The sequence below is a fragment of the Somniosus microcephalus genome, chromosome 22 (assembly GCF_052327205.1).
Source record: "Somniosus microcephalus isolate GS21.2 chromosome 22, FLI_Smic_1.0, whole genome shotgun sequence".
NCBI lineage: Eukaryota > Metazoa > Chordata > Chondrichthyes > Squaliformes > Somniosidae > Somniosus > Somniosus microcephalus.
This window is the reverse complement of record NC_141008.1, coordinates 18,619,619-18,639,659: the sequence shown is the minus strand read 5'-3', so window position 1 is coordinate 18,639,659 and position 20,041 is coordinate 18,619,619. Positions and strand designations below refer to the sequence as shown.

Here is a 20,041-nt window from a genome sequence, read left to right as displayed (position 1 = left end):
TTACTCTGGGTGTATACCCAGTACCCCATGTTCTGATAGTCACTCTGTGTCTCTACCCAGTACCCCATCTTCTGATAGTTACTCTGGCTCTATACCCAGTACCCCACATTCGGATAGTCACTCTGGGTCTATACCCAGTACCCCACATTCTGATGGTCACTTTGGCTCTATACCCAGCACCCCACGTTCTGATAGTTACTCTGGGTCTATACCCAGTACCCCACGTTCTGATAGTTACTCTGGGTCTATACCCAGTACCCCACGTTCTGATAGTTACTCTGGCTCTATACCCAGTACCCCATGTTCTGATAGTTACTCTGTGTCTATACCCAGTACCCCACGTTCTGATAGTTAGTCTGGGTCTATAGCCAGTACCCCACTTTCTGATAGTTACTCTGGGTCTATACACAGTACCCCATGTTCTGATAGTTACTCTGCGTCTATACGCATTACCCCACGTTCTGATATTTACTCTGAGTCTATACCCAGTACCCCACGTTCTGATAGTTACTCTGGCTCTATACCCAGGACCCCACGTTCTGATAGTTACTCTGGCTCTATACCCAGTACCCAATGTTTTGATAGTCACTCTGGCTCTATACCCAGTACCCCATGTTCTGATAGTCACTCTGGGTCTATACCCAGTACCCCACGTTCTGATAGTTATTCTGAGTCTATACCCAGTACCCCATGTTCTGATAGTTACTCTGTGTCTATACCCAGTACCCCACTTTCTGATAATTACTCTGGCTCTATACCCAGTACCCCATGTTCTGATAGTTACTCTGGCTCTATACCCAGTACCCCATGTTCTGATAGTAACTCTGTGTCTATACCCAGTACCCCATGTTCTGATAATTACTCTGGGTCTATACCCAGTACCCAATTTTCTGATAGCTACTCTGGGTCTATACCCAGTACCCGACCTTTTGATAGTCACTCTGGCTCTATACCCAGTACCCCATGTTCTGATAGTTACTCTGGGTCTATACCCAGTACCCCACATTCTGATAGTTACTCTGGCTCTATACCCAGTACCCAATGCTCTGATAGTCACTCTGTGTCTATGCCCAGTACCACACGTTCTGATAGTTGCTCTGGGTCTATACCCAGTACCCCATGTTCTGATAGTTACTCTGAGTCTATACCCAGTACCCCACGTTCTGATAGTTACTCTGAGTCTATACCCAGTACCCCATGTTCTGATAGTTACTCTGAGTCTATACCCAGTACCCCACGTTCTGATAGTTACTCTGAGTCTATACCCAGTACCCCATGTTCTGATAGTCACTCTGGCTCTATACCCAGTACCCTATGTTCTGATAGTCACTCTGGCTCTATACCCAGTACCCCATGTTCTGATGGTTACTCTGGGTCTATACCCAGTACGCCATGTTCTGAAAGTCACTCTGGCTCTATACCCAGTACCCCATGTTCTGATAGTTACTCTGAGTCTATACCCAGTACCCCACGTTCTGATAGTTACTCTGGGTCTATACCCAGTACCCCACATTCTGATAGTTACTCTGAGTCTATACCCAGTACCCCATGTTATGATAGTTACTCTGGGTCTTTACCCAGTACCCCATGTTCTACTAGTTACTCTGAGTCTATACCCAGTACCGCATGTTCTGATAGTGACTCTGGGTCTATACCCAGTACCCCACGTTCTGATAGTTATTCTGAGTCTATGCCCAGTACCCCACGTTCTGATACTTACTCTGAGTCTATAGCCAGCACCCCATGTTCTGATAGTTACTCTGAGTCTATACCCAGTCCCCCATGTTCTGATAGTTACTCTGGCTCTACACCCAGTACCCCATGTTTTGATAGTTACTCTGGGTCTATACCCAGTACCCCATGCTCTGTTAGTTACTCTGAGTCTATACCCAGTACCGCATGTTCTGATAGTTACTCTGAGTCTATACCCAGTACCCCATGTTCTGATAGTCACTCTGGCTCTATACCCAGTACCCCATGTTCTGATAGTCACTCTGGCTCTATACCCAGTGCCCCATGTTCTGATAGCTACTCTGTGTCTATACGCAGTACCCCACGTTCTGATAGTTACTCTGGGTCTATACCCAGTACCCCACGTTCTGATAGTTACTCTGAATCTATACCCAGTACCCCACGTTCTGATAGTTACTCTGGCTCTATCCCCAGTACCCCATGTTCTGATAGTTACTCTCTGTCTATACCCAGTACCCCACATTCTGATAGCTACTCTGAGTCTATACCCAGTACCCCTTGTTCTGATAGTTATTCTAGGTCTATACCCAGTACCCCATGTTCTGATAGTCACTCTGAGTCTATACCCAGTACCCCATGTTCTGATAGTCACTCTGGCTCTATACCCAGTACCCCATGTTCTGATAGTTACTCTGAGTCTATACCCAGTACCCCATGTTCTGGTAGTCACTCTGGCTCTATACCCAGTACCCCATGTTCTGATAGTTACTCTGGGTCTATACCCAGTACCCCATGGTCTGATAGTTACTCTGAGTCTATACCCAGTACCCCACGTTCTGATAGTTACTCTGGGTCTATACCCAGTACCACACGTCTGATAATCACTCTGACTCTATACCCAGTAACCCACGTTCTGATAATCCCTCTGAGTCTATACCCAGTACCCCACGTTCTGATAGTTACTCTGGGTCTATACCCAGTACCCCACGTTCTGATAGTTACTCTGGCTCTATACCCAGTACCCCATGTTCTGATAGTCACTCTGGCTCTATGCCCAGTACCCCATGTTCTGCTAGTCACTCTGGCTCTATACCCAGTACCCCATGTTCTGATCATTACTCTGGGTCGATACCCAGTACGCCATGTTCTGACAGTCACTCTGGCTCTATACCCAGTACCCCTTGTTCTGATAGTTACTCTGAGTCTATACCCAGTACCCCACGTTCTGATAGTTACTCTGAGTCTATACCCAGTACACCATGTTCTGATAGTCACTCTGACTCTATACCCAGTACCCCATGTTCTGATAGTTACTCTGAGTCTATACCCAGCACCCCACGTTCTGATAGTTACTCTGGGTCTATACCCAGTACCCCACGTTCTGATAGTTACTCTAAGTCTATACCAAGTACCCCATGTTATGATAGTTACTCTGGGTCTATAACCAGTACCCCATGTTCTGATAGTCACTCTGGGTCTATACGCAGTACCCCACATTCTGATAGTTACTCTGGCTCTATACCCAGTACCCCATGTTCTGATAGCTACTCTGTGTCTATACCCAGTACCCCACGTTCTGATAGTTACTCTGGGTCTATACCCAGTACCCCACGTTCTGATAGTTACTCTGAATCTATACCCAGTACCCCATGTTCTGATAGTTACTCTGAGTCTATACCCAGTACACCTTGTTCTGATAGTCACTCTGTGTCTATACCCAGTACCCCATGTTCTGATAGTTACCCGCGAGTCTGTACCCAGTACCCCATGTTCTGATAGTTACTCTGAGTCTATACCCAGTACCCCACGTTCTGATAGTTACTCTGGGTGTATACCCAGTACCCCATGTTCTGATAGTTACTCTGGCTCTATACCCAGTACCCCACGTTCTGATAGTCACTCTGTGTCTATACCCAGTACCCCACGTTCTGATAGTTGCTCTGGGTCTATACCCAGTACCGCACGTTCTGATAGTTACTCTGAGTCTACACCCAGTACACCATGTTCTGATAGTTACTCTGGCTCTATACCCAGTACGCCACGTTCTGATAGTCACTCTGTGTCTATACCCAGTACCCCACGTTCTGATAGTTGCTCTGTGTCTATACCCAGTACCCCACGTTCTGATAGTTACTCTGACTCTATACCCAGTACGCAACGTTCTGATGCTTACTCTGAGTCTATACCCAGTACTCCACGTTCCGATAGTTACTCTGAGTCTATACCCAGTACCCCATGTTCTGATAGTTACTCTGGGTCTATACCCAGTACCCCATGTTCTGATAGTTACTCTGAGTCTATACCCAATACCCGTAGTTCTGATAGTTACTCTGGGTCTATACCCAGTACCCCATGTTCTGATAGTTACTCTCAGTCTATACCCAGTACCCCACGTTCTGATAGTTACACTGGCTCTATACCTAGTACCCCACGTTCTGATAGTTACTCTGGGTCTATACCCAGTGCCCCATGTTCTGTTAGTTACTGTGAGTCTATACCCAGTACCCCACGTTCTGATAGTTACTCTGGCTCCATACCCAGTACCCCACGTTCTGATAGCTGCTCTGGCTCTATACCCAGTACCCCACATTCTGATAGTTATTCTGGCTCTATACCCAGTACCCCAAGTTCTGATAGCTACTCTAGGTCTATAACCTGTCCCCCACGTTCTGATAGTTACTCTGGGTCTATAGCCATTACCCCATGTTCTGATAGTTACTCTGGGTCTATACCCAGTACCCCACGTTCTGATAGTTACTCTGGGTCTATACCCAGTACCCCATGTTCTGATAGTCACTCTGGGTCTATACCCAGTACCCCACGTTCTGATAGTTACTCTGGGTGTATACCCAGTACCCCATGTTCTGATAGTCACTCTGTGTCTCTACCCAGTACCCCATCTTCTGATAGTTACTCTGGCTCTATACCCAGTACCCCACATTCGGATAGTCACTCTGGGTCTATACCCAGTACCCCACATTCTGATAGTCACTTTGGCTCTATACCCAGCACCCCACGTTCTGATAGTTACTCTGGGTCTATACCCAGTACCCCACGTTCTGATAGTTACTCTGGGTCTATACCCAGTACCCCATGTTCTGATAGTTACTCTGTGTCTATACCCAGTACCCCACGTTCTGATAGTTACTCTGGGTCTATACCCAGTACCCCACGTTCTGATAGTTACTCTGGCTCTATACCCAGTACCCCATGTTCTGATAGTTACTCTGTGTCTATACCCAGTACCCCACGTTCTGATAGTTACTCTGTGTCTATACCCAGTACCCCATGGTCGGATAGTTACTCTGGGTCTATACACAGTACCCCATGTTCTGATAGTTACTCTGGGTCTATACCCAGTACTCCATGTTCTGAGAGTCACTCTGGGTCTACATGCAGTACCCCACTTTCTGATAGTTACTCTGGCTCTATACCCAGTACCCCATGTTCTGATAGTTACTCTGGCTCTATACCCAGTACCCCATGTTCTGATAGTTACTCTGTGTCTATACCCAGTACCCCATGTTCTGATAGTTACTCTGGGTCTATACCCAGTACCCTATTTTCTGATAGCTACTCTGGGTCTATACCCAGTACCCGACCTTTTGATAGTCACTCTGGCTCTATACCCAGTACCCCATGTTCTGATAGTTACTCTGGGTCTATACCCAGTACCCCACATTCTGATAGTTACTCTGGCTCTATACCCAGTACCCAATGCTCTGATAGTCACTCTGTGTCTATGCCCAGTACCACACGTTCTGATAGTTGCTCTGGGTCTATACCCAGTACCCCATGTTCTGATAGTTACTCTGAGTCTATACCCAGTACCCCACGTTCTGATAGTTACTCTGAGTCTATAGCCAGTACCCCACATTCTGATAGTTACTCTGTGTCTATACCCAGTACCCCATGGTCGGATAGTTACTCTGGGTCTATACACAGTACCCCATGTTCTGATAGTTACTCTGGGTCTATACCCAGTACTCCATGTTCTGAGAGTCACTCTGGGTCTACATGCAGTACCCCACTTTCTGATAGTTACTCTGGCTCTATACCCAGTACCCCATGTTCTGATAGTTACTCTGGCTCTATACCCAGTACCCCATGTTCTGATAGTTACTCTGTGTCTATACCCAGTACCCCATGTTCTGATAGTTACTCTGGGTCTATACCCAGTACCCTATTTTCTGATAGCTACTCTGGGTCTATACCCAGTACCCGACCTTTTGATAGTCACTCTGGCTCTATACCCAGTACCCCATGTTCTGATAGTTACTCTGGGTCTATACCCAGTACCCCACATTCTGATAGTTACTCTGGCTCTATACCCAGTACCCAATGCTCTGATAGTCACTCTGTGTCTATGCCCAGTACCACACGTTCTGATAGTTGCTCTGGGTCTATACCCAGTACCCCATGTTCTGATAGTTACTCTGAGTCTATACCCAGTACCCCACGTTCTGATAGTTACTCTGGCTCTATACCCAGTACCCCACGTTCTGATAGTCACTCTGGCTCTATACCCAGTACCCCATGTTCTGATCGTTACTCTGGGTCTATACCCAGTACGCCATGTTCTGATAGTCACTCTGGCTCTATACCCAGTACCCCATGTTCTGATAGTTACTCTGAGTCTATACCCAGTACCCCACGTTCTGATAGTTACTCTGGGTCTATACCCAGTACCCCACATTCTGATAGTTACTCTGAGTCTATACCCAGTACCCCATGTTATGATAGTTACTCTGGGTCTTTACCCAGTACCCCATGTTCTACTAGTTACTCTGAGTCTATACCCAGTACCGCATGTTCTGATAGTGACTCTGGGTCTATACCCAGTACCCCACGTTCTGATAGTTATTCTGAGTCTATGCCCAGTACCCCACGTTCTGATCGTTACTCTGAGTCTATAGCCAGCACCCCATGTTCTGATAGTTACTCTGAGTCTATACCCAGTACCCCATGTTCTGATAGTTACTCTGGCTCTACACCCAGTACCCCATGTTTTGATAGTTACTCTGGGTCTATACCCAGTACCCCATGCTCTGTTAGTTACTCTGAGTCTATACCCAGTACCGCATGTTCTGATAGTTACTCTGAGTCTATACCCAGTACCCCATGTTCTGATAGTCACTCTGGCTCTATACCCAGTACCCCATGTTCTGATAGTCACTCTGGCTCTATACCCAGTACCCCATGTTCTGATCATTACTCTGGGTCTATACCCAGTACGCCATGTTCTGATAGTCACTCTGGCTCTATACCCAGTACCCTTTGTTCTGATAGTTACTCTGAGTCTATACCCAGTACCCCACGTTCTGATAGTTACTCTGAGTCTATACCCAGTACACCATGTTCTGATAGTCACTCTGGCTCTATACCCACTACCCCACATTCTGATAGTTACTCTGGCTCTATACCCAGTGCCCCATGTTCAGTTAGCTACTCTGTGTCTATACCCAGTACCCCACGTTCTGATAGTTACTCTGGGTCTATACCCAGTACCCCACGTTCGGATAGTTACTCTGAATCTATACCCAGTACCCCACGTTCTGATAGTTACTCTGGCTCTATCCCCAGTACCCCATGTTCTGATAGTTACTCTCTGTCTATACCCAGGACCCCACATTCTGATAGCTACTCTGAGTCTATACCCAGTACCCCTTGTTCTGATAGTTATTCTAGGTCTATACCCAGTACCCCATGTTCTGATCGTCACTCTGAGTCTATACCCACTACCCCATGTTCTGATAGTCACTCTGGCTCTATACCCAGTACCCCATGTTCTGATAGTTACTCTGAGTCTATACCCAGTACCCCATGTTCTGGTAGTCACTCTGGCTCTATACCCAGTGCCCCATGTTCTGATAGTTACTCTGGGTCTATACCCAGTACCCCATGGTCTGATAGTTACTCTGAGTCTATACCCAGTACCCCACGTTCTGATAGTTACTCTGGGTCTATACCCAGTACCCCACGTCTGATAATCACTCTGACTCTATACCCAGTACCCCACGTTCTGATAATCCCTCTGAGTCTATACCCAGTACCCCACGTTCTGATAGTTACTCTGGGTCTATACCCAGTACCCCACGTTCTGATAGTTACTCTGGCTCTATACCCAGTACCCCATGTTCTGATAGTCACTCTGGCTCTATGCCCAGTACCCCATGTTCTGCTAGTCACTCTGGCTCTATACCCAGTACCCCATGTTCTGATCATTACTCTGGGTCGATACCCAGTACGCCATGTTCTGATAGTCACTCTGGCTCTCTACCCAGTACCCCTTGTTCTGATAGTTACTCTGAGTCTATACCCAGTACCCCACGTTCTGATAGTTACTCTGAGTCTATACCCAGTACACCATGTTCTGATAGTCACTCTGGCTCTATACCCAGTACCCCATGTTCTGATAGTTACTCTGAGTCTATACCCAGCACCCCACGTTCTGATAGTTACTCTGAGTCTATATCCAGTACCCCATGTTCTGATAATCACTCTGGGTCTATACCCAGTACCCCACTTTCTGATAGTTACACTGAGTCTATACCCAGTACCCCATGTTCTGATATTCACTCTGGCTCTATACCCAGTACCCCATGTTCTGATAGTTACTCTGTGTCTATACCCAGTACCCCATGTTCTGATAGTTACTCTGGCTCTATACCCAGTACCCCATGTTCTGATAGTTACTCTGGGTCTATACCCAGTACCCCACGTTCTGATAGTTACTCTGGGTCTATACCCAGTACCCCATGTTCTGATAGTTACTCTGGGTCTATACGCAGTACTCCACTTTCTGATAGTTACTCTGGCTCTATACCCAGTACCCCATCTTTTGATAGTTACTCTGTGTCTATACCCAGAACCCCACGTTCTGATAGTTACTCTGGGTCTATACCCAGTACCCCACGTTCTGATAGTTACTCTGAGTCTGTACCCAGTACCCCATGTTCTGATAGTTACTCTGCGTCTATACCCAGTACCCCTTGTTCTGATAGTTACTCTGGGTCTATACCCAGTACCCCACGCTCTGATAGTCACTCTGAGTCTATACCCAGTACCCCATGTTCTGATAGTTACTCTGGGTCTATACCCAGTACCCCATGTTCTGATAGTCACTCTGGCTCTATACCCAGTACCCCATGTTCTTTTAGTTACTCTGGGTTTATACCCAGTACCCCACGTTCTGATAGTTACTCTGAGTCTATACCCAGTACCCAACGTTCTGATAGTCACTCTGTGTCTATGCCCAGTACCCCACGTTCTGATAGTTGCTCTGGGTCGATATCCAGTACCCCATGTTCTGATAGTTACCCTGAGTCGATACCCAGTACCCCACGTTCTGATAGTTACTCTGAGTCTATACCCAGTAGCCCACGTTCTGATAGTTACTCTGAGTCTATACCCAGTACCCCACGTTCTGATAGTTACTCTGAGTCTATACCCAGTACCCCATGTTCTGATCGTTACTCTGGGTCTATACCCAGTACCCCACGTTCTGATAGTTACTCTGGCTCTATACCCAGTACCCCATGTTCTGATAGTTACTCTGAGTCTATACCCAGTACCCCATGTTCTGATAGTCACTCTGGCTCTATACCCAGTACCCCATGTTCTGATAGTTACTCTGAGTCTGTACCCAGTACCCCATGTTCTGATAGTCACTCTGGGTCTATACCCAGTACCCCACGTTCTGATAGTTATTCTGAGTCTATACCCAGTACCCCACGTTCTGATAGTTACTCTGAGTCTATAGCCAGTACCCCACATTCTGATAGTTACTCTGTGTCTATACCCAGTACCCCATGTTCTTTTAGTTACTCTGGGTCTATACCCAGTACCCCACGTTCTGATAGTCACTCTGGCTCTATACCCAGTACCCCATGTTCTGATAGTTACTCTGGGTCTATACCCAGTACCACATGTTCTGATAGTCACTCTGGCTCTATACCCAGTACCCCATGTTCTGATAGTTATTCTGAGTCTATACCCAGTACCCCACGTTCTGATAGATACTCTGAGTCTATACCCAGTACCCCACGTTCTGATAGTTATTCTGAGTCTATACCCAGTACCCCACGTTCTGATAGTTACTCTGAGTCTGTACCCAGTACTCCATGTTATGATAGTTACTCTGAGTCTATACCCAGTACCCCATGTTCTGATAGTCACTCTGGGTCTATACGCAGTACCCCACTTTCTGATAGTTACTCTGGCTCTATACCCAGTACCCCATTTTCTGATAGTTACTCTGTGCCTATACCCAGTACCCCACGTTCTGATCGTTACTCTGAGTCTGTACCCAGTACCCCATGTTATGATAGTTACTCTGGGTCTATACCCAGTACCCCATGTTCTGATAGTTACTCTGGGTCTATACCCAGTACCCCATGTTCTGATAGTCACTCTGGGTCTATACGCAGTACTCCACTTTCTGATAGTTACTCTGGCTCTTTACCCAGTACCCCATCTTCTGATAGTTACTCTGTGTCTATACCCAGAACCCCACGTTCTGATAGTTACTCTGGGTCTATACCCAGTACCCCACGTTCTGATAGTTACTCTGAGTCTGTACCCAGTACCCCATGTTCTGATAGTTACTCTGAGTCTATACCCAGTACCCCATGTAATGATAGTTACTCCGGGTCTATACCCAGTACCCCATGTTCTGATAGTCACTCCGGCTTTATACCCAGTACCCCATGTTCTTTTAGTTACTCTGGGTTTATACCCAGTACCCCACGTTCTGATAGTTACTCTGAGTCTATACCCAGTACCCCATGTCCTGATAGTTACTCTGGCTCTATACCCAGTACCCAACGTTCTGATAGTCACTCTGTCTCTATGCCCAGTACCCCACGTTCTCATAGTTGCTCTGGGTGTATATCCAGTAGCCCATGTTCTGATAGTTACCCTGAGTCTATACCCAGTACCCCACGTTCTGATAGTTACTCTGAGTCTATACCAAGTACCCCATGTTCTGATAGTTACTCTGAGTCTATACCCAGTACCGCACGTTCTGATAGTTACTCTGAGTCTATACCTAGTACCCCACGTTCTGATAGTTACTCTGAGTCTATACCCAGTACCCCATGTTCTGACAGTCACTCTGGCTCTATACCCAGTACCCCATGTTCTGATAGTCACTCTGGCTCTATACCCAGTACCCCATGTTCTGATAGTTACTCTGGGTCTATACCCAGTACCCCATGTTCTGATAGTTACTCTGGGTCTATACCCAGTACACCATGTTCTGATAGTCACTCTGGGTCTATACGCAGTACTCCACTTTCTGATAGTTCCTCTGGCTCTATACCCAGTACCCCATCTTTTGATAGTTACTCTGTGTCTATACCCAGAACCCCACGTTCTGATAGTTACTCTGGGTCTATACCCAGTACCCCACGTTCTGATAGTTACTCTGAGTCTGTACCCAGTACCCCATGTTCTGATAGTTACTCTGAGTCTATACCCAGTACCCCTTGTTCTGTTAGTTACTCTGGGTCTATACCCAGTACCCCACGCTCTGATAGTCACTCTGAGTCTATACCCAGTACCCCATGTTCTGATAGTTACTCTGAGTCTATACCCAGTACCCAACGTTCTGATAGTTACTCTGAGTCTATACCCAGTACCCCATGTTCTGATAGTCACTCTGTGTCTATGCCCAGTACCCCACGTTCTGATAGTTGCTCTGGGTCTATATCCAGTACCCCATGTTCTGATAGTTACCCTGAGTCTATACCCAGTACCCCACGTTCTGATAGTTACTCTGAGTCTATACCCAGTACCCCATGTTCTGATCGTTACTCTGGGTCTATACCCAGTACCCCACGTTCTGATAGTTACTCTGGCTCTATACCCAGTACCCAACGTTCTGATAGTTACTCTGAGTCTATACCCAGTACCCCATGTTCTGATAGTCACTCTGGGTCTATACGCAGTGCCCCTTGTTCTGATACTCACTCTGTGTCTATACCCAGTACCCCATGTTCTGATAGTCACTCTGGCTCTATACCCAGTACCCCATGTTCTGATAGTTACTCTGGGTCTATACGCAGTACCCCATGCTCTGATAGTCACTCTGAGTCTATACCCAGTACCCCATGTTCTGACAGTTACTCTGTGTCTATACCCAGTACCCCACGTTCTGATAGTTACTCTGGGTCTATACCCAGTACCCCACGTTCTGATAGTTACTCTGAGTCTGTACCCAGTACCCCATGATCTGATAGTTACTCTGAGTCTATACCCAGTGCCCCTTGTTCTGATACTCACTCTGTGTCTATACCCAGTACCCCATGTTCTGATAGTCACTCTGGCTCTATACCCAGTACCCCATGTTCTGATAGTTACTCTGGGTCTATACGCAGTACCCCATGCTCTGATAGTCACTCTGAGTCTATACCCAGTACCCCATGTTCTGATAGTTACTCTGAGTCTATACCCAGTACCGCATGTTCTGATAGTTACTCTGGGTCTATACCCAGTACCCCATGTTCTGATAGTTACTCTGGGTCTATACCCAGTACCCGACATTCTGATAGTCACTCTGGCTCTATACCCAGTACCCCATGTTCTTTTAGTTACTCTGGGTCTATACCCAGTACCCCACGTTCTGATAGTCACTCTGGCTCTATACCCAGTACCCCATGTTCTGATAGTTACTCTGGGTCTATACCCAGTACCCAACGTTCTGATAGTTACTCTGAGTCTATACCCAGTACCCCATGTTCTGATAGTTACTCTGGCTCTATACCCAGTACCCAACGTTCTGATAGTTACTCTGAGTCTATACCCAGTACCCCATGTTCTGATAGTTACTCTGAGTCTATACCCAGTACCCCGCGTTCTGATAGTCACTCTGGCTCTATACCCAGTACCCCATGTTCCGATAGTCACTCTGGCTCTATACCCAGTACCCCATGTTCTGATAGTTCCTCTGGGTCTATACCCAGTACCCCATGTTCTGATAGTCACTCTGGCTCTATACCCAGTACCCCATGTTCTGATAGTTGCTCTGAGTCTGTACCCAGTACCCCATGTTCTGAAAGTCACTCTGGCTCTATACCCAGTACCCCACGTTCTGATAGTTACTCTGGGTCTTTACGCAGTACCCCATGTTCTGATAGTTACTCTAGGTCTATACCCAGTACCCCATGTTCTGATAGTTACTCTGGCTCTATATCCAGTACCCCATGTTCTGATAGTCACTCTGGGTCTATACGCAGTACCCCACTTTCTGAGAGTTACTCTGAGTCTATACCCAGTACCCCACGTTCTGAGAGTTACTCTGGGTCTATACCCAGTACCCCATGTTCTGATAGTTACTCTGGGTCTATACACAGTACCCCATGCTCTGATAGTCACTCTGAGTCTATACCCAGTACCCCATGTTCTGTTAGTTACTCTGAGTCTATACCCAGTACCCCATGTCCTGATAGTTACTCTGCGTCTATACCCAGTACCCCATGTTCTGATAGTTACTCTGGGTCTATAACCAGTACCCGACATTCTGATAGTCACTCTGGCTCTATACCCAGTACCCCATGTTCTTTTAGTTACTCTGGGTCTATACCCAGTACCCCACGTTCTGATAGTCACTCTGGCTCTATACCCAGTACCCCATGTTCTGATAGTTACTCTGGGTCTATACCCAATACCCCTAGTTCTGATAGTTACTCTGGGTCTATACCCAGTACCCCACGTTCTGATAGTTACTCTGAGTCTGTACCCAGTACCCCATGATCTGATAGTTACTCTGAGTCTATACCCAGTGCCCCTTGTTCTGATAGTCACTCTGTGTCTATACCCAGTACCCCATGTTCTGATAGTCACTCTGGCTCTATACCCAGTACCCCATGTTCTGATAGTTACTCTGAGTCTGTACCCAGTACCCCATGCTCTGATAGTCACTCTGAGTCTATACCCAGTGCCCCTTGTTCTGATAGTCACTCTGTGTCTATACCCAGTACCCCACGTTCTGATAGTTATTCTGAGTCTGTACCCAGTACTCCATGTTATGATAGTTACTCTGGGTCTTTACCCAGTACCCCATGTTCTACTAGTTACTTTGAGTCTATACCCAGTACCCCATGTTCTGATAGTCACTCTGGGTCTATACGCAGTACCCCACTTTCTGATAGTTACTCTGGCTCTATACCCAGTACCCCATTTTCTGATAGTTACTCTGTGTCTATACCCAGTACCCCACGTTCTGATCGTTACTCTGAGTCTGTACCCAGTACCCCATGTTATGATAGTTACTCTGGGTCTATACCCAGTACCCCATGTTCTGATAGTTACTCTGGGTCTATACCCAGTACCCCATGTTCTGATAGTCACTCTGGGTCTATACGCAGTACTCCACTTTCTGATAGTTACTCTGGCTCTATACCCAGTACCCCATCTTCTGATAGTTACTCTGTGTCTATACCCAGAACCCCACGTTCTGAAAGTTACTCTGGGTCTATACCCAGTACCCCACGTTCTGATAGTTACTCTGAGTCTGTACCCAGTACCCCATGTTCTGATAGTTATTCTGAGTCTATACCCAGTACCCCTTTTTCTGATAGTTACTCTGGGTCTATACCCAGTACCCCACGCTCTGATAGTCACTCTGAGTCGATACCCAGTACCCCATGTTCTGATAGTTACTCTGAGTCTATACCCAGTACCCCATGTTATGATAGTTACTCTGGGTCTATGCCCAGTACCCCATGTTCTGATAGTCACTCCGGCTCTATACCCAGTACCCCGTGTTCTTTTAGTTACTCTGGGTTTATACCCAGTACCCCACGTTCTGATAGTTACTCTGGCTCTATACCCAGTACCCAACGTTCTGATAGTCACTCTGTCTCTATGCCCAGTACCCCACATTCTGATAGTTGCTCTGGGTGTATATCCAGTACCCCATGTTCTGATAGTTACCCTGAGTCTATACCCAGTACCCCACGTTCTGATAGTTACTCTGAGTCTATACCCAGTACCCCATGTTCTGATAGTCACTCTGGCTCTTTTCCCAGTACCCCATGTTCTGATAGTTACTCTGAGTCTGTACCCAGTACCCCATGTTCTGATAGTCACTCTGGGTCTATACCCAGTACCCCACGTTCTGATAGTTATTCTGAGTCTATACCCAGTACCCCACGTTCTGATAGTTACTCTGAGTCTATAGCCAGTACCCCACATTCTGATAGTTACTCTGTGTCTATACCCAGTACCCCATGTTCTGATAGTTACTCTGGGTCTATACGCAGTACCCCATGTTCTGATAGGTACCCTGGGTCTATACCCAGTACCCCTTGGTCTGATAGTCACTCTGGGTCTATATGCAGTACCCCACTTTCTGATAGTTACTCTGGCTCTATACCCAGTACCCCATGTTCTGATAGTTACTCTGAGTCTATACCCAGTACCCCATGTTCTGATAGTTACTCTGGCTCTATACCCAGTACCCCACGTTCTGATAGTTACTCTGGGTCTATACACAGTACCCGACATTCTGATAGTCACTCTGGCTCTATACCCAGTACCCCATGTTCTTTTAGTTACTCTGGGTCTATACCCAGTACCCCACGTTCTGATAGTCACTCTGGCTCTATACCCAGTACCCCATGTTCTGATAGTTACTCTGGGTCTATACCCAGTACCCCACGTTCTGATAGTTACTCTGAGTCTATACCCAGTACACCATGTTCTGATAGTTACTCTGTGTCTATACCCAGTACCCCATGTTCTGATAGTTACTCTGGCTCTATACCCAGTACCCCATGTTCTGATAGTTACTCTGTGTCTATACCCAGTACCCCACGTTCTGATAGTTACTCTGGCTCTATACCCAGTACCCAACGTTCTGATAGTCACTCTGTGTCTATGCCCAGTACCCCACGTTCTGACAGTTGCTCTGGGTCTATACCCAATACCCCATGTTGTGATAGTTACTCTGTGTCTATACCCAGTACCCCACGTTCTGATAGTTACTCTGGCTCTATACCCAGTACCCCATGTTCTGATAGTTACTCTGGCTCTATACCCAGTACCCCATGTTCTGATAGTTACTCTGGGTCTATACCCAGTACCCGATGTTCTGATAGTCACTCCGGCTCTATACCCACTACCCCATGTTCTGATAGTTACTCTGTGTCTATACCCAGTACCCCACGTTCTGATAGTTACTCTGGGTCTATACCCAGTACCCCACATTCTGATAGTTACTCTGTGTCTATACCCAGTACCCCATGTTCTGATAGTCACTCTGGCTCTATACCCAGTACCCCATGTTCTGATAGTTACTCTGGGTCTATACACAGTACCCCATGCTCTGATAGTCACTCTGAGTCTATACCCAGTACCCCATGTTCTGATAGTTACTCTGAGTCTATACCCAGTACCGCATGTTCTGATAGTTACTCTGGGTCTATACCCAGTACCCCATGTTCTGATAGTTACTCTGGGTCTATACCCAGTACCCGACATTCTGATAGTCACTCTGGCTCTATACCCAGTACCCCATGTTCTTTTAGTTACTCTGGGTCTATACCCAGTACCCCACGTTCTGATAGTCACTCTGGCTCTATACCCAGTACCCCATGTTCTGATAGTTACTCTGGGTCTATACCCAGTACCCCATGTTCTGATAGTCACTCTGGCTCTATACCCAGTACCCCATGTTCTGATAGTTACTCTGGGTCTATACCCAGTACCCCATGTTCTGATAGTCACTCTGGCTCTATACCCAGTACCCCACGTTCTGATAGTTATTCTGAGTCTATACCCAGTACCCCACGTTCTGATAGATACTCTGAGTCTATACCCAGTACCCCACGTTCTGATAGTTATTCTGAGTCTATACCCAGTACCCCACGTTCTGATAGTTACTCTGAGTCTGTACCCAGTACTCCATGTTGTGATAGTTACTCTGGGTCTTTACCCAGTACCCCATGTTCTACTAGTTACTTTGAGTCTATACCCAGTACCCCATGTTCTGATAGTCACTCTGGGTCTGTACGCAGTACCCCACTTTCTGATAGTTACTCTGGCTCGATACCCAGTACCCCATTTTCTGACAGTTACTCTGTGTCTATACCCAGTACCCCACGTTCTGATCGTTACTCTGAGTCTGTACCCAGTACCCCATGTTATGATAGTTACTCTGGGTCTATACCCAGTACCCCATGTTCTGATAGTTACTCTGGGTCTATACCCAGTACCCCATGTTCTGATAGTCACTCTGGGTCTATACGCAGTACTCCACTTTCTGATAGTTACTCTGGCTCTATACCCAGTACCCCATCTTCTGATAGTTACTCTGTGTCTATACCCAGAACCCCACGTTCTGATAGTTACTCTGGGTCTATACCCAGTACCCCACGTTCTGATAGTTACTCTGAGTCTGTACCCAGTACCCCATGTTCTGATAGTTATTCTGAGTCTATACCCAGTACCCCTTTGTCTGATAGTTACTCTGGGTCTATACCCAGTACCCCACGCTCTGATAGTCACTCTGAGTCTATACCCAGTACCCCATGTTCTGATAGTTACTCTGAGTCTATACCCAGTACCCCATGTTATGATAGTTACTCTGGGTCTATGCCCAGTACCCCATGTTCTGATAGTCACTCCGGCTCTATACCCAGTACCCCATGTTCTTTTAGTTACTCTGGGTTTATACCCAGTACCCCACGTTCTGATAGTTACTCTGGCTCTATACCCAGTACCCAACGTTCTGATAGTCACTCTGTCTCTATGCCCAGTACCCCACATTCTGATAGTTGCTCTGGGTGTATATCCAGTACCCCATGTTCTGATAGTTACCCTGAGTCTATACCCAGTGCCCCATGTTCTGATAGTCACTCTGGCTCTTTTCCCAGTACCCCATGTTCTGATAGTTACTCTGAGTCTGTACCCAGTACCCCATGTTCTGATAGTCACTCTGGGTCTATACCCAGTACCCCACGTTCTGATAGTTATTCTGAGTCTATACCCAGTACCCCACATTCTGATAGTTACTCTGGGTCTATACCCAGTACCCCTTGTTCTTATAGTCACTCTGGGTCAATATGCAGTACCCCACTTTCTGATAGTTACTCTGGCTCTATACCCAGTACCCCATGTTCTGATAGTTACTCTGTGTCTATACCCAGTACCCCATGTTCTGATAGTTACTCTGAGTCTATACCCAGTACCCCTTGTTCTGATAGTCACTCTGTGTCTGTACACAGTACCCGACATTCTGATAGTCACTCTGGCTCTATACCCAGTACCCCATGTTCTTTTAGTTACTCTGGGTCTATACCCAGTACCCCACGTTCTGATAGTCACTCTGGCTCTATACCCAGTACCCCATGTTCTGATAGTTACTCTGGGTCTATACCCAGTACCCCACATTCTGATAGTTACTCTGAGTCTATACCCAGTACACCATGTTCTGATAGTTACTCTGTGTCTATACCCAGTACCCCATGTTCTGATAGTTACTCTGGCTCTATACCCAGTACCCCATGTTCTGATAGTTACTCTGGGTCTATACCCAGTACCCCACGTTCTGATAGTTACTCTGGCTCTATACCCAGTACCCAACGTTCTGATAGTCACTCTGTGTCTATGCCCAGTACCCCACGTTCTGACAGTTGCTCTGGGTCTATACCCAATACCCCATGTTGTGATAGTTACTCTGTGTCTATACCCAGTACCCCACGTTCTGATAGTTACTCTGAGTCTATACCCAGTACCCCATGTTCTGATAGTTACTCTGGCTCTATACCCAGTACCCCATGTTCTGATAGTTACTCTGGGTCTATACCCAGTACCCGATGTTCTGATAGTCACTCCGGCTCTATACCCAGTACCCCATGTTCTTTTAGTTACTCTGGGTTTATACCCAGTACCCCACGTTCTGATAGTTACTCTGAGTCTATACCCAGTACCCCATGTTCTGATAGTTACTCTGGCTCTATACCCAGTACCCAACGTTCTGATAGTTACTCTGAGTCTATACCCAGTACCCCATGTTCTGATAGTTACTCTGAGTCTATACCCAGTACCCCGCGTTCTGATAGTCACTCTGGCTCTATACCCAGTACCCCATGTTCCGATAGTCACTCTGGCTCTATACCCAGTACCCCATGTTCTGATAGTTACTCTGGGTCTATACCCAGTACCCCATGTTCTGATAGTCACTCTGGCTCTATACCCAGTACCCCATGTTCTGATAGTTGCTCTGAGTCTGTACCCAGTACCCCATGTTCTGAAAGTCACTCTGGCTCTATACCCAGTACCCCACGTTCTGATAGTTACTCTGGGTCTTTACGCAGTACCCCATGTTCTGATAGTTACTCTAGGTCTATACCCAGTACCCCATGTTCTGATAGTTACTCTGGCTCTATATCCAGTACCCCATGTTCTGATAGTCACTCTGGGTCTATACGCAGTACCCCACTTTCTGATAGTTACTCTGAGTCTATACCCAGTACCCCACGTTCTGAGAGTTACTCTGGGTCTATACCCAGTACCCCATGTTCTGATAGTTACTCTGGGTCTATACACAGTACCCCATGCTCTGATAGTCACTCTGAGTCTATACCCAGTACCCCATGTTCTGTTAGTTACTCTGAGTCTATACCCAGTACCCCATGTCCTGATAGTTACTCTGGGTCTATACCCAGTACCCCATGTTCTGATAGTTACTCTGGGTCTATAACCAGTACCCGACATTCTGATAGTCACTCTGGCTCTATACCCAGTACCCCATGTTCTTTTAGTTACTCTGGATCTATACCCAGTACCCCACGTTCTGATAGTCACTCTGGCTCTATACCCAGTACCCCATGTTCTGATAGTTACATAGATACATAGATACATAGAAGATAGGAGCAGGAGTAGGCCATTCGGCCCTTCGTGCCTGCTCCGCCATTCGATGAGATCATGGCTGATCCTTTAATTCAGTATCCCGTCCCCGCCTTCTCTCCGTAACCCTTAACCCCTTTTGCCCGTAGAAATATATCTAATTCCCTCTTAAATATATTTAATGAGCTGGCGTACACTGCCCTCTGTGGCAATGAGTTCCACAGGTTCACCACTCTCTGAGTGAAGAAATTCCCCCTCATCTCTGTCCTAAATGGTTTAGCCCTTATCCTTAAATTATGTCCTCTAGTTCTGTTCTCACCCGCCAAGGGAAACATTCCTTCTGCATCCAGTCTGTCTAGACCTGTCAGAATTTTATACACTTCTATGAGGTCCCCTCTCAATCTTCTAAACTCCAGTGTGTACATCCCTAAACTACATAGTCTCTCCTCATAGGTCATTCCCGCCATTCCTGGTATCAGCCTGGTGAATCGCCGCT

At 46.6% G+C, this 20,041-nt stretch overlaps 1 protein-coding gene across 2 annotated transcripts in view; it reads right to left on the bottom strand.

Moving 5' to 3' along the window:
• The window catches only part of rasl10b (RAS like family 10 member B), a 296,860-nt gene that overhangs the window by 238,297 nt on the left and 38,522 nt on the right, over positions 1-20,041 (bottom strand). The gene's annotated exons all lie outside the window — the stretch shown is intronic.